The 15,400-nt window shown below is 42.0% G+C and overlaps 1 protein-coding gene across 1 annotated transcript in view; it reads left to right on the forward strand.

Moving 5' to 3' along the window:
- RYR3 (ryanodine receptor 3) overlaps window positions 1-15,400 on the forward strand; it is a 3,250,282-nt gene that overhangs the window by 1,809,923 nt on the left and 1,424,959 nt on the right. The window lies entirely within an intron of this gene.

The raw sequence follows: 15,400 nt of genomic DNA on the forward strand, positions 1-15,400 counted from the left end.
ATCCTTATTTTTAGGTGTGGTTTGATGGCCTTCTTTGGCAATATGGCTGACAGTGCTTCACTGTCAGTAATCTTTTTGTTCTGCTCACATTTGAAATGACACAACTACAAGCATGATAGACCTTCCAAAAGGATTTAAATACTTGTAAGACTGCACCATTAGTTCTATAATGTTTCAGCAGTAAATAAACAGGAACCTTATGTTTCTGTTGTTTTACAAGTTATTAGTAGTTAGTAGTCCCTGTAATATATGTATTATTCTCAATATAGTTTTAGTACTACTTGCATCATCCTTTGGTAGTATTCCAAATATAGTTTTAAACAGACAAACTTAAAAGACCATAGAAATGGGCATGCTGCTAATTCTTATTTTGACTATATCCTTCAGCAAGTTAAATATACCAGTCATAACTGTTAGAATAAACATGAATTCTAATAGTTTAATGTGATTAAGTGATAAACCACAAGAGAGTGTAGGCTTATGCTAGCTTTTACGTACTGGTGAGAATACATTCTGGTCATGATGCTGAAGGCAAAGTGGCTAGTGGCCCTTTCATATGGGGGATATCAGTATGACCCATTCTTTGAAGTGGTTTATTGTTATAATGCAATGACCTCATATATTTTCTGCATAAATAAGAGTTAAGAGTTTTGTACTTTCATCTATTTTTCAACTGAAAATAAAAGTGAAGATATTTTTATGTTGTCATCTTACTTTATTGGCCTATTCTTCCAATGTAAATGGTAGATGTTCATCATTAGAACACTCTTGCAGTAGCCTAAACTATATAGGAGATATCTTGCCAAGAATCAGATGGCTACTTTCCAGAGCTTTAGGGTACCTTCCACACACCCATACATCTGAGAAGGCACAAGGGCATGCAGTATAAAAGGAGATGTATGGGTGCCAAATAACAGAACTTTCTTACCATTGAACCTACAAGTAAGATTCACTCTTAGCTGCATCTTTACAGGTTTGGGGGGGTCAGCTATTTTCATCAAGTTGACAGATAAGTACTCCAGTAGGGATTACCTGCCTATTTTTGTGAGAAAAGTATATATGTTTGTTTTGTGACTTATGTCTAAGAGAAAGGAGAAGGGTTTGTGTGGGCAACAAATTCCCAATAAAGATCACCACACACCTCGACTTTTTTTGCTTGGGGAGGATCACAACATTCACTTGTGCTCTCTTTGTCATTCCTTTACTTCTAAAACCATTAGAAGTAGGCACAGTTCCTTATTATTGCATATAGAGAGCCAAAAGTTTGAGGCTTTAACATGTTGGTTCATGGAGCCAGGACCTAGTTCCTTGGATGTCCCTCCTCTGGTCCCCAAGAAAACAAATTTTTCTAGAAAGGCGTCTCTTTCCCATCTGACATCCACATTGCTTTGACCTTTGATGGGCAACTCCCTTGTGGTCATGGCAGATCTCTTGTGCCATCCACTGGATATTTTTGACTCCAATCGTGTAGCTCCTCGTGAAGCTGTTAAGAGCCAAGAAACAGGTACATCCTCCAAGACCACTTGTATATTTACTTCCCACAAGGGAGAGCCACCCTTGACTGGACAAGATAAAGAAAGAAGGCAATGTCTAAATTGTTAGAGAACCATACTTTGGTATTGGATACCCAGGGAAAAGACTATATGTCTGAATGCTCCTATTCCCTTAAATATAATCGGAAGAAGACTCATAAGCAAAAGCATATGTCCACCTCTTCAACTCCTTCTTAAAAAAATGATTTAAATCTTATTTAAATAATTTCATTCTCTTCAGACAATATTTTCTCTACATCCAAAAAGAAAGAGATCACCATCCCATTCATTTTTTACTGCAATTCAGAGGTTCAGAAGATGGGTTGAGATTATGCCTCACAGGTCTCTTCTCTAAAAACTTGAGAATTTGAGTCAGAAGGGAATACTTCTCACTGGTGATGGAATGATCTATTTCTGACAAAGCTGACAGAATAAAACAATTGTTTCAGTGGGAACAAAAAGAAATTTCAGAGACTCAGCAGCTATTATGACTTATTACAGATAGAGTACAATAGTTGTTCCATCAGTTTTAGCAGCCTTGGTGACACCATTAATGTAGCTAGTAGCTTTTCAGACAACTGGCCTCCAGCTCCAATAATATCTAACAAATTATACAAGTCCCTTAGTCTCCAAATCCCTTTGTCAAAATCCTAGAATATGTCCTTTGTTAGTTATCCTTTCCAGATCAACTGCTTCATAGTACCTTATGGCTTCTAACCCCATTTCTTCAGATAAGGATGGTAGAACCTTTGATAGGTTTAGGAATAAATTGCATACTTCTACTTTAGTATTCAGTCAGCTGCCAAGCCCATATGTCAAAGTTCCATTTGGCTTCCTTTGACAATATGAAGAAATTAATCGCTGGCCTTTCTTCTTCTGAGCCTAAGGCATCTTTAACCTCCCTTTTTCCTTCAGTTACGCAAGTGACCAAACATATAGCTATTCCAGTGATATTGCTGATGCTGTTTCCAGAGCTCTAGCCACTGAGCCTATTATATGAAGGTTTGTTTGGCTGTGCGCACAAAATGTATAAGAAGATGTTAAAATAAAAATCTTAAATGTACCTCTGGACAAGGAATTGTTGTTTGAGTCTGCCTTTGCAAAGGTTTTCAAAAAAATTGATGAGAGGAAAAATGAACAGAAGGAGTTAAACAGACTTTTCAATATCCTATCCCAAAATACAAAAGTAATTTCCCTTCTACCTCAGGCTCCTTTTATAAGAATTCTCTTAAACAACATCAACAAAAGACAGATAATTAAACCTTTAAAAAGTAGTGGCTGAGCAGTTCCACAAAGAAAGAAGCAGCTTTTCAAGCCCAAAGACTGTCCAAGAGGATGCATCTCCCCCCTTCAAAGTAAATACAATGCCAGATATAAACAGGCCATATAATAGAAAAAAAAATAATTGCACACCAAAATCAATGTAAAATTTAACTCTCGTGATGCAAAAAACATTCTTGTTAAACTCAACAGATAACTCTGGACCCTGATCAGATAAACCAAAGCTAGGTTGTTTGTCTTTTCTGCTTTTCCCGGTTAGGGGTCGCCACAGCGGAACTCCAGTCCACTAATGATTGGCAGTAGATTTTTTTTATGGTGCCGAGTTACCAGCGTGGCGCCAAACCTTCATCGAAGGCACGACCATTCACGCATGTCTTTCGGAGGCCACTCGACCGCGGGAAGGACATGCAGACTCCACACTGAAGGCACTCCAGCCAAGAATCGAACAGGAGAACCTCTTGCTGTGAGGCAACACTGCTACCGCTGCACCACCGTGGCTTCATATAAACCAAAGCTAGGTATGAGGTAAAAATAGCTACCCAGGCAAAGGAAAACCACAAAGCCTGCTTCATCTATGTTAGAAATGTCACAAACAATGTTCAGTACTGCATGGAACTAATAGTAAATAAGCTCTCTTACTTGGACTCAGAGGACATAGTCAAGTGTGCTTGCAGACAAATTTAGTTAACCTCCCCCACCCTTCTCCCTCCTATATTCCCAGATAACATACTCACATTTATACCTCCCCTTCAAATTTCCCAAGAACAAGTCATCAAGGCACTGTCTAAGGCCCAGATAACATACTACACTGCCTACTTGTTAGCCTCAAACAGGACCTCCTACAGAGGCTATTTAGTATCAGCCTGGAAACAGGATTCATGCCAGATGAATGGAAGAGAGCTGTCATACTCTTGCTCAAAGGTGCATTTGGGTAATTACAGTCCCATAGGTCTGACCAGTGTAATCTATTAGGCTATTGAAAGGATCATAATGGCATTAATAAATAAGGTATAATAAGAAATGAGGGTGGGTGGCTCTAACTCCTCCAAAAGACCTACCACTAGTGGTGTACCCTAATGTTCAGTGCTTGGGCTACTCATCTTTGGCATCTACTCAGAGGTTAAAGCAAACGTTAAATGTTTATGGCTATCCAGATTTGCAGATGACTGCAAGCTTCGCATCATCATAAACTTCCCAGAGGACACCAGGATCCTCCACGATGGCCTTTTCCAAAAAAAAAAAAAAAAAAAGCTGGTGTTAAAACTATGGATTAAAACTAAATGCCAAGTATGAATAATATTATCCTTTGGCAAGCATGACTTCCCTTGCAACCATAAAATTGAAAGTTTAGCCCATGGTCAGGCATTTTGGAACCTATGTCAACAACAAACTGTCCTTTGATCACCGGAAATTCAGTATTGTAAGGAAGTTCTTTTTCATTGTACAGCTTATATATAAATGTATGTTGTCCAAGTACAGTGATACAATCATTCCACTGTACTCTGTTTTCATTACGTTGATCATTGACTGTAATGCCTCTTTCAGTATGTACCTGTCCAAATGTTTGTCACAAATGGAATGACCACTCAAAACTGTCATTAAATAGATAAAGAGCCTAAATCATAAAAGCTATGCAGACCATCTCAAAGCTTTGTTCCTCTTCTTGGTATTATACAGACAGTAGTGTAGCTAAGGGGGGGCAAAGTATTCAGCCTTGCCGGGTGCAGAGTACTTGGTGCGGTGATAAGCACATGCTAATCAGTCATCATTGCAGCCCATTACCAGCAGTCAAATTGTATGCATATTATATTATATTATATTATATTATATTATATTATATTATATTATATTATATATTACAATGTATTTCCTGCATTATGGCTGGCAGTTTGCAACAGTTTAAAAAGGAAAGGAGACTTTTTTTTTGTTAGAACTGAAGAGCTTTAGTGCTGCATGTGTGGCATAAACCATAACAGCTTCCATGTGAAATTAAAGAAGAGCATTCATTCCTTAGGAGCATAGACTGCAAAAGGCAGACCTAGCTTGCTCCTTACATTAGGAACATCAGATCCAGGTAGAGGAATAGAGTTTTTTTCTCCTGTTATGACAAAATAGGTAGTTACACAGGCTACTAGGAGGCAAACTCTGCCTCGTGTATAAAGCCTCTGCAGACCTTATCCTGTCAGACGTCTTACACATTCATAAGTCCAGTGGTAGCATAAACACACAATCAGGGAATCTTAGTCTGTTTTTTTTTTTTGTAATATAAACAGGACCTTGAAAAATAAGTTTGCTTCACAGAGAATACTGCTTCTATGGAACCATCTTCCACTCTACATAAAGCATTGTATTTCTCTTACTCTATTGAAACATAATTTGGACAGCCTACTCACTTATCTCTTTGCTACCAGGTTACTTCAAGCTCTTAATTTCTAGGCATAATTCAGAGACAGTATACATGGCAGTGGGACTGCCTCCCCCTTTTCAAGGAATTCCATCCCATCCTGTCAACCAAACCTCCCTGTTTCCTCCTATACTAAACCAAATGCTTTACCATGGAGTAATAGACCCTGTACTTGTAGCACAAAAATGGGAAATGTTTTATTCATGGATCTCTGTGGTGCCCAAAAAAGGAGGAACCTGGAGACCTGTGCTACACCTTTCCTTTATAAATCTTCACATCAAAATTCCAAAATTCTAAAGCTATCTGTACACTCTCTGTTACCTGTCATTCCTCCTGAGTGTTCTAGTCAGTGTAGACTTATATCATCATATCCCAATGGACAGAAAGTTCAGACTTTTTTCAGTGTCTGGTTCACATTTTTAGTTTTCTGTTTTACCCTTTGGGTTGCCTACAACTCTAAAGGTGCTTGCAAAGTGACTAGCTCCAGTAGTAGATTTTTGCAGTTTTCCTTATTTAGATGACTGCCATATCTTTGCAGACTATTTTTTAGATTATAAAGAATTTATTCTTTTTGCAAATAATCTACTTCATAACATAGGTTTTCAACTAAACCTGGGGAAATCATCTCTCAGTCCTTCGCATGGGATAATATTTTAGGCTTTCGTTTAGGTACATTTCTCATGATGGTTTTCTTTCCTCAGGACAAAATCAATTTTTAGAAAGAGCAGTTCCTGAGATTTGCCCTCCAAAAGAACACAACAACAAGAGAATACCTCAAAATGTTAGGATTCATGGCCTGTACAATTTTCTTAATACTTTTGTCACAAGGAGACGTCAGTCATGGGTGACTCAGCTTTACCTCAGCCCAGGGCTCTCACCCCCCCCCCCAACTCTTACTCAATATTTAACCTTAGATGTATCAGACTTTACTTGCTGCGAGGGATGTTCAATGGTTCATAGGTAGGTACTAGGCTATCAGCCCAAGGGCTTAAGTAAGCCTAGCCAACAAGGTTTCCTGGCTTACGCCACCCAAAAAAGTTAATTTCCTGTGCCCCTGTCGAGCAGAGCCACAGAAGTGATCCCCGGGGTGTATTTCCCATTTCCCATCCACTCATCAAGATTTAGAATGTCAATGAGGAACTTTGCTTGGCATAGATGGGTAGCTTGTTCCAGAGTATAGGAACTCTCTGGGACAGGAATCTATCCCTCCAGCATGTCCTGTTTATTGTGGTGACAAGGTTTAGGTCCCCAGTGCATGTAGCTCGAAGGGATTGGGATTTCTTTAGGTGTAGCATGTCCAACAGCTCTGGGTTTAACATAGCTTTATGTGTTAGGCAGGGATCTCCTCGGAGTAGGCGATATGCTACAGAGTAAAGCTGGTGTTTTTTGAGACGGTCAGTATAGCACATCTGTTTGAGGCCAGTAATCCTCTTTGTGAGGTACTTCTGTGGCCTTTCCAGCTGCTGCAGATGTCTTGTGAGGTACATTCCAAAAGGGGCATTGTACTCTATAATGGGTCTAATGAGTGCCGAGTAGAGGGGAACAATGACCTCTTTTTTCCTGGATGAGAACCCTCTTGTGATGAGTGTGCCACATAGAAGGATTTGCTGACTACTGTGGCGATGTGATTATCAAAGGAGAGACTACTGTCCACCTGGGTCCCAAGGTCTCTTACCACAGACTGCCATTTATGTGGTAGTTCATGGGTACAGAGTTTTTACCAAAGGGGATGACAATGCATTTTTTGGCAATGAGCTTGAGGCCATGCCTCTGACACCAGGCATCTGTCTTAGTGAGGCCCTTCTGTAGGATGTCCTTATCATTTGGGGACTCTCCTATGGCTCCTAGTTTGCAGTCATCTGCAAACTTCATTAGCCAGAGGCCTTCTGTGTTAGCCTGTACTTCAGAGAAATAGTTACCAAACAGGAGAGGTCCCAGGACTGAACCCTGTGGTACTCCACTTGTTACTGGTTTGAAGTCAGATTTGGAGTCTGCAACTTTTACTGTGTGGGTTCTGTCAGTGAGCCAGTTGGCAACCCATCTTGTGACATAGGGATTTATACCTAGTTTAGTGAGTTTAGCTATAATTCCAGAATGGGGGATGGTGTTGAAAGCCTTGGCGAGGTCAAGATAGGCTGTGTGAACCACCTTACCCTCGTCTACAGCTTTGGTGACTGCCTCAAAGAAGTCATCAGGTTCAGAAGGCATGATCTGTCTTTCACAAACCCAAACTGGGTGGGGTCCAGAGTCTGGAGGTTACCAATGTCTTTGTTTATGAGTTCCATGATGATATGTTCCATGGCCTTGCAGACCAGGCTTGTCAGGCTAATAGGGCGATAGTTCCTAGGATCAGTGTATATTGTGTATATTGATATCTGCCTGTATTCTTTGTCTATATTTTTCTAAACATGTCTGCCTGAGTTTATTACTCAGTGATGTATGTACTGTCTCTTTTTTGGTATGTGGAGCTTTTCTCCCCGGGCCTCCACTGAAAATGGACATATGTCCAGTCAGACTATCCCGGTCAACAAATGTAAAATAAAATAAAATAAAATAAATAAATAAATAAATAAAATCAGTGGTGGCTCCCCCTTTGTGGAGTGGGATAACTGTTGCTGTGCACCATTCAGTGGGCACAAAGCCTGATGTGAGACTATGATTGAACATGGTGCTTAGGTGGGGAGCCAGTTTGTTCTGAAGTTCGTATAATACACAGCCTGGGATGTTGTCCGGTCCAATGTATGCTGTTTTTGGTTTTAGAGAGTGCAGCTTTTAACTGCATAGATGTGATTACAGGGACTCTGCATTCTTCCTGTATAGATATGGGCCCTTTAGAGGATGAGAGGGGGTAAAGTTAGCACTGAACCTATCTGCCAGGATGTTGGCAATATCAGTTGGTTCTGTAATTTTCATGCCATTGTGCTGTACCTCAGATCAGATCTGGGTGTTGCCATTGAGATTCTTGACATAGCTATAGAATGCTTTGTGGTTGCCCTTAGAATCAGTGGTGATTTTGTTTTCATAGCTAGCTTTGGAGGATCTTATAAGGGATCTCAGCTTCTTACTGAGGCTGAGCAGGGAGCTCCTCCACTCATGGGATTTTACTCTCTTTTGCAACAGTTTCTTCCTTCTGTTGTAGAGTTTGTTTATGGCAAGGGGACCACCAGATTGACTTCCTTTTTTTGGAGGATAACATCTTGGTTCTGTTTGGGATAGCATGATCAATGCACTCATGTAAGAGCTTATAGAGTGCATTTGTGTAGGATTCAGCAGTCGTAACTGTATTGTCCATCTGCATGGGTGTCATGAAGTTCGCCGCTTCTGTGTTAAGAAGCATGAAGTTGGCTTTGGAGAAATTTTTTACCATGGTTTCCTTAATGGTGGGTAGGGGTGGGATGTGGATATCTAGGTTGATTAGCTTATGGTCGGATGTGACCAACAAGGAGTTGACTGCAGGTGTGCAACACCAGTCACTCATGCTGGTAATGACTAGGTCTAGGATATTGTTGCCCCTGGTGGGGGTGTGGATACGTTGATCCAAGGCATTGGAATTTATGAATTCCAGAAAGCGTTGAGCAAAGGAGTTGGTACATGAGTAGTTTTTACAGTTAAAGGTGGGGTAGTTGAAATCACCCATTATTAGGGTGTTTGGTTGAACCCTAATATTTTCCAGTATATCAAGAAAAGAGGAGTGGGAATCCTGGGGCATGGTGGGGGATCTGTAGCAAGCTACAATTTCGATTGCAGTTTTGCCCAGTGTTAGTTGCACTTGGATAACCTCGGATGCATTATGCTGCGCAACTAGCCTGGAGGTGTGGATATCCTTAATGAATATGGACACACCTCCGCCTTTGGTGTTCTGGTCCAGGTTAGATGGCCGAAAAGTGTGGTATGAGTTATAGCCTGGTAATGCAGGGGTGCTCTCTAGAGCCTTGAACCAGGTCTCAGTCACTGCACAGATATCAATTTTCTCCATTTTAAGGAGTGCCTTGAGTGAGTGCATTTTGAGATTTAGACTTCCAGCATTGAGTAGCATTACCCTCAGTTTTTGCTTGCCTGTTCCTGTTATAGTGGTGAATTTGTCATTTGAACCTTGCCTAAAAATGGCACTATATGGGCGGCAAGACCCTTAGCCAGTATCCAGAATGCCAGGGGCAACAGGTGCAGGCCATCTCTGGCAAATCATCGTGGTCTGTTGACCATGTCGTCCCAGGCAGACAGATACTGGATCCCCTTAGAATGACACCAGATGCTTAGCCAATTGTTGAAGTCAATCATTTTGTCCTTGTACTGCGGTATCATTCTGGGTGATGGCAGGATGCTGCTCAGGGCTATGGTCATACCTGTCTGGGCTACAAGATCAGAGAGCTCTTCCCTGTCTCTTTTCATGTAGTCCAGGGAGGTACGTCTCAGGTCGTTCACACCAACATGGACAATGACAGAGTCATATTTGTACTCATTGTGGAGTGACCAGAGTGTGTGGGTTATGTGGCAGATCCTGGCACCTGACAGGCAGCTGACAGTAACCTTCTCCTTGTTTAGCCTGGTGAGTGGGACATCAGTGTACCTGCCTATAGAGTCACCTATGACTAGTGTGTTGGGTACGTTGTTTTGCCTTATGGGCTGTGGTTTATTGGCACACTGAGTCTGTAGCCTATGTGTCATTTGGGTTGTGTTGGGGGGTGCAGGTTGCTTGCATTTCTGCTTTGGAGGTCTCTGTTGCTTGAGCAGATTATTATTGAGAGCCTCCGCAAATGTTTTTGTGTTTCTATGTGTGGATTTAGGTGGTGTAGGTTTAGTGGGACTATGTGATGAGTGTGGTTTGGTGCAAGTGTTTACCTTCTCCTCTTGACTGTCAAGTTCAGTCTTGGTTGGAGAGAGCTTTACCTCCAGTTTGGCTAGATAAGTGCATCTCTCACGGGTTGTGGTGTTGGATGGTAGGAGGAGAGGGTTGTCTGTGTCCATGAGGCAATTGCTACATTGCCCCAAGATGCCCAGATTCATCAGATAGACAGGAGAGAACACTGAGAGCTGACCCTTGGACATGTTGTTGTTGTCTTTTGGCTTTTCCCGGTTAGGGGTCACCACTCCGTTCCGCTAATGATTGGCAGTAGATTTTCATGAATGCCGAGGTGCCAGCTCGATGTTCAACCTTCAACGAAGGCAAGCCCATTTACGCATGTCTTTCAAATGCCCACTCAACCGTGGGGAGGACATGCAAACTCCACACAGAAGGCACTCCCCACACTCCAGCCGAGAATTAAACGGGAGAACTTCTTGCTGTGAGGCAACAATGCTACCGCTGCACCACCGTGGAAGTACCATGCCTGAATAAAAAACTACTTTCCTATAGACAAGTGAGGAAAGTGAGTATACGAGCTGTTTTTTTTTCTCTTAGCAAGTGAGGAAAGTAAGTACAAAAACTGTTTTGCTCTAGGTAAAGAGGAAGGTTGAGTGCTGTAGTAATTTGTACCTTATTTAGTGTTAACAACAAGTTCTGAACAAGTGCTGAGCACGAATAAGCAAATTCAAGTGCTAAAACTAAGAATCTGTACCTGGATCTTGTGTTAGATAGGCTACCTAGTGCTTACCACTCCCACCGATAAGCTAGATGGCTTCTCTCCAACACAGAAAGGCTTGGGGGCTCAGAAGCTGACAAGCAGTCCTGGATACAGCAAATCGGTATCTTGACTAGATTAGTTACAGGAAAGGTGGGAAACAAGCGCAAACGCATGCTTTTAAACCAGAAGGGTGAAAGAGATGGAAAAACTGCCCAAATGGCCAATAAACTACAATTTCTGGACCAGAAAACACTCTTGTGGTAGATAGGCTACCTAGTGCTTACCACTTCCATTGATAAGCTAGAAGGCTTCCCTCCAACACAGAAAGGCTTGGGGGGCACAGAAGCTTACAGACAGTCCTGGATACAGCAAATCTGTATCTGGACTAGACTAGTTACAGGAAAGATGGGAAACAAGAGCAAACACCGGCTTTTAAACCAGCAATTTGAAAGAGATGGAAAAACTGCAAAACGGACAATAAACTACAGTTTCTGGGCCAGAAACCACTCTTGTGATAGATAGGCTACCTAGTGCTTACCACTCCCACTGATAAGCTAGAAGGCTTCCCTCCAACACAGAAAGGCTTGGGGGGCTCAGAAGCTTACAAGCAGTTCTGGATACAGCAATTTCTGTATCTAGACTAGACAAGTTACAGGAAAGATGGGAAACAAGAGCAAACACGGGCTTTTAAACCAGTAAGTGATGGAAAAAACTGCCAAATGGCCAATAAACTACAATTTCTGGGCCAGAAACCACTCTTGTGGTAGATAGGCTACCTAGTTCTTACCACTCCCACTGATAAGCTAGAAGGCTTTCCTCCAACACAGTAAGGCTTGGGGGGCTCAGAGGCTTACAAACAGTCCTGAATACAGGAAATCTGCATCTGGACTAGTTACAGGAAAGGTGGGAAACAAGCACAAACGTGGGCTTTTAAACCAGAAAGTTGAAAGAGGACTTTGGAAATCAAAGGAGAAGCAGAAGAACATAAACATAAAGGAAATGATATTATGTATAATTGCACTCAAATCCCAGAACCATCTGGTCTGCTATCCATTACTGACAACACTACAGTTATGTCATACATAAACAGGCAGTGCAAGAAACAGATCTTACCCATTCTGCACATTATCAGTGATAGTGTTGGTACTTGTCCTGTAGTTCAAGCGATCCCTTCAGACTACTTACATTCTGTCAGTACAAACTTTTGTAGCAGACAAGCTGAGCAGAACCAGAACAGACCCCTACAATTCTAAGTTACATCCTGTGACCTCTAAGGACATTATCCATCTGTGGGGAACTTATTGGGTAAATCTATTTGCCTACATTCACAACAGACAGCTAAACAAAGTTCTTCTTCAGGACTCCTTGCATAGTGGCTTGGAGGATAGACATCTTTTCATTTCCATGGATCGGGATGCTCCTTTATATTCTTTCCACCCTTTTCTTTTATAACCACAGTCTTTTTAAAGATACAAAAAGCCTCTCCCAAAAAGCTATTGGTAATTCTCTTTTGGCACAGGCAAGAGTGCTTCTCTCTACTTTTGAAAATGCCCAAGAACAATTACCACAAGCTTCGTTATGGGATGGATTTACTCACACAGGACAGTTCTCGTGGATCCATCCCCAACCTTCAACTACTTTAGCTGCCAGCCTGGATAATGCAGTTTTAATACCTTTTAGGCACCTTTTTTCTGAAGACATACAACAGGTGTTAAAGGAGATTGAGAAATGTGATACTAGAAAATCATATGTTCATAGGTGTGTACTAGGCTAATGGCCCTGGAGCCTTTACAAGCCTAGCCCACAGAAGTGCCCTGGCATCGTGCCGCCCGATGTTAGTTCCCAGTGCCTCTACCAAATAGAGCCATTGGAGTGATCCCTGGGGTGAACTTTCTATTACCCATCCACTCATCAAGATTTTTCTTGAAGAGGGACAGCGAGGTGCTCTGCTTCACATGTATGGGAAGTCTATTCCAGAGCATGGGCAGTCTCTGGGTGAGGAACCTGTCCCTCCAGCATGTTCTGCTGATTGTGGTAATGAGGTTGAGGTCTCTGGAGCATGTGGTGCAGAGGATTGAGATTTCTTTAGACGTAGCATTTCTAACAGAGCTGGGTCAGACATGGCTTTGTAAGTCAAGCAGAGATCGCCTCTAAGTAGGCGATATGAGAGAGAGAATAGATGGTGTCTTTTGAGTCTGTCCATGTAGGACATGTGTTTAATTCCTAGGATCCTCTTCATGAGGTACTTCTGTGGCGTCTTCAGCTGTTGCAGGTGTCTAGTGAGGTACATGCCAAATGAGGGATTATACTCAATGATTGGTCTAATGAGGGAACAGTAGAGCGAGACAATTACCTCTTTCTTCTTGGATGCAAAACCCTTGGTAATGAGATGTGCTACATAGAAGGACTTTCTGACCACAGTGGCAATGTGGTGGTCGAAGGAGAGGTTGCTGTCAACCTGCATCCCCAGATCTCTTATAATGCCTTCAGCATTCAGTGGGATCCCATCGATGTGGTAATTAGTGGTAACTGAGTTTTTACTAAAGGGGCTGATGACACATTTTTTAGTGTTAACCTTAAGACCATGGTTTTGACACCAGTCATTGGTCTCAGTGAGGCCTTTCTGTAGGATGTCTGTATCACTTGGGGAGTTAATAATGGCTCCCAGCTTGCAGTCATCTGTGAACTTGGTCATCCAGAGTCCCTTTGTGTTAGCATGGCCTTCTGAGAAGTAGATGCCAAACAGGAGAGGCCCCAGGACCGATCCCTGTGGGACTCCACTCGTGACTGGACTGCAGTCTGACTTGGAGTCCGCTGCTTTCAAACTGTGTGTTCTATCTGTGAGCTAATTTGCAACCCACCTAGTGATATAGGGGTTGATGTCTAGTTTGGTGACTTTATCAATAATTCCTGAGGGTGGAATGGTATCATAGGCCTTGACCAAATCGAGGTTGGCTGTATGTACTGCCTTACCTTCATCCACAGCCCTTCTGACTGACTCAAAGAAGTCAACCAGGTTGAGCAGGCATGAACTCCCTTTCACAAAGCCAAATTGCATGGGGTCTAGAGTTTGGCTTAGTATAGGAAGCACCATTGTGCAGTAACTCAGAACAAATCTGGGAATTGCCGTGGAGGTTCTTGATATAACTATAGAAGGCTTTGTGATTGTTTTTAATGTCTGCCACAATTCTGCCTTCATAGCTGATTTTGGAGGATTTGATGAGGGATCTCAACTTTTTGTTGAGGCTAATAAGGGAGTTTTTCCAGTCTTGGGACTTCACCTTTTTCTGCAACAGTTTCTTCCTTCTGTTGTAGAGTTTATTAATGGCAAGGGACCAACAGATTGGCTTCCTTTTTTGGAGGAGAGTGTCTTGGTTCTGTTGGGTATGGTTAGTTCCATGCATTTATGTACATGTTTGTACAGTGCACTGGTGTATGATTCGGCAGTCATGCAGCTATTTTCCTTTGGTATGGGTGCCGTGAAGATAGCCACCTCTGTTTTTAGGAGTTCATTGTCAGCTTTGGAGAAGTTTTTCAAGGTGGTTACCTTTGCAAGGGGGAGTAGGTGAGATGTGGATTTCCATGGTGATTAGTTTATGGTCGGATCTGACCAGGGAGGGATTGACCATTGATGTAGAGCAACAGTCACCCATGTTAGTAATAACCAGGTCAAGGATGTTGCTTCCTCTAGTGGGGGTCAGAATGAGCTGGTCCAGGGCATTGGAATTAATGAATTCCAGGAAGCATTGGGCCAATGTATTGGTAATTGAGTAGTTTTCCCAGTTGATGGAGTGAGAGTCTAGGGACATGGTTAGGGACCTATAGCAGGCTATGACCTGGATCACCGTCTTACCCATTGTTAGTTGTGCCTGAAGTATCTCAGATGCGTTATGCTGGGCTACTAGTCTGGAGGTGTGCATATCCTTTATGAATATGGAGACACCACCACCTTTGGAGCTTTGGCCCATGTTTCGGGGCTAAAAGGTGTGGAATGAGTTATAGCCTGATAGCACAGGGGTGCTTTCTGACGCTTTAAACCAGGTCTCTGTTACAGCACAAACTTCGATGTTCTCTATTTTGAGGAGTGCTTCAATCGAGTGCATCTTGAGATTTAGACTTCTAGCGTTGAGCAGCATGACCCTCAGATTGCATTTAGTTATATATGTTACGGTGGTAATTTTGTCTTTGGTATGTGGCAAAGTGTAATAAAATGTACTAAAATGAACCAGGATCCTTTCAAGGCATAAACTCCTTTAGTTCTGTAATGTTTGTGTGAGTTACTAAATTCTCATCTATCCTACTGTTCTACTAACACTCATCTTTCAGACATTTCTGCTTATATACCCATGGATCCCCCTACTTTTCTTCTTTAGCTCAAGTGAAGCAGTTTATGAAAAAGGTTTTACATATCTGTCCATCTAAGAGGCAGGTGACTACTCCTTGGGACCTTAATTTGGTACTAAAAAAATTACCTTTTCCTTTTGAACCAGCTTATAGGGCTGAGTTAAAGATTATTACCTGGAAACAATTTTGCTAACAGTTCAGACCTCAGCCAGAACAGTATCTCATTACATGTTCTTATGGTAATTCAGCCCCATCTCATCTTTCACAAAGATAGTCTC

Source organism: Protopterus annectens, chromosome 6.part0, assembly GCF_019279795.1.
Source record: "Protopterus annectens isolate FY-2018-M chromosome 6.part0, PAN1.0, whole genome shotgun sequence".
Taxonomy (NCBI): Eukaryota; Metazoa; Chordata; order Ceratodontiformes; family Protopteridae; genus Protopterus; species Protopterus annectens.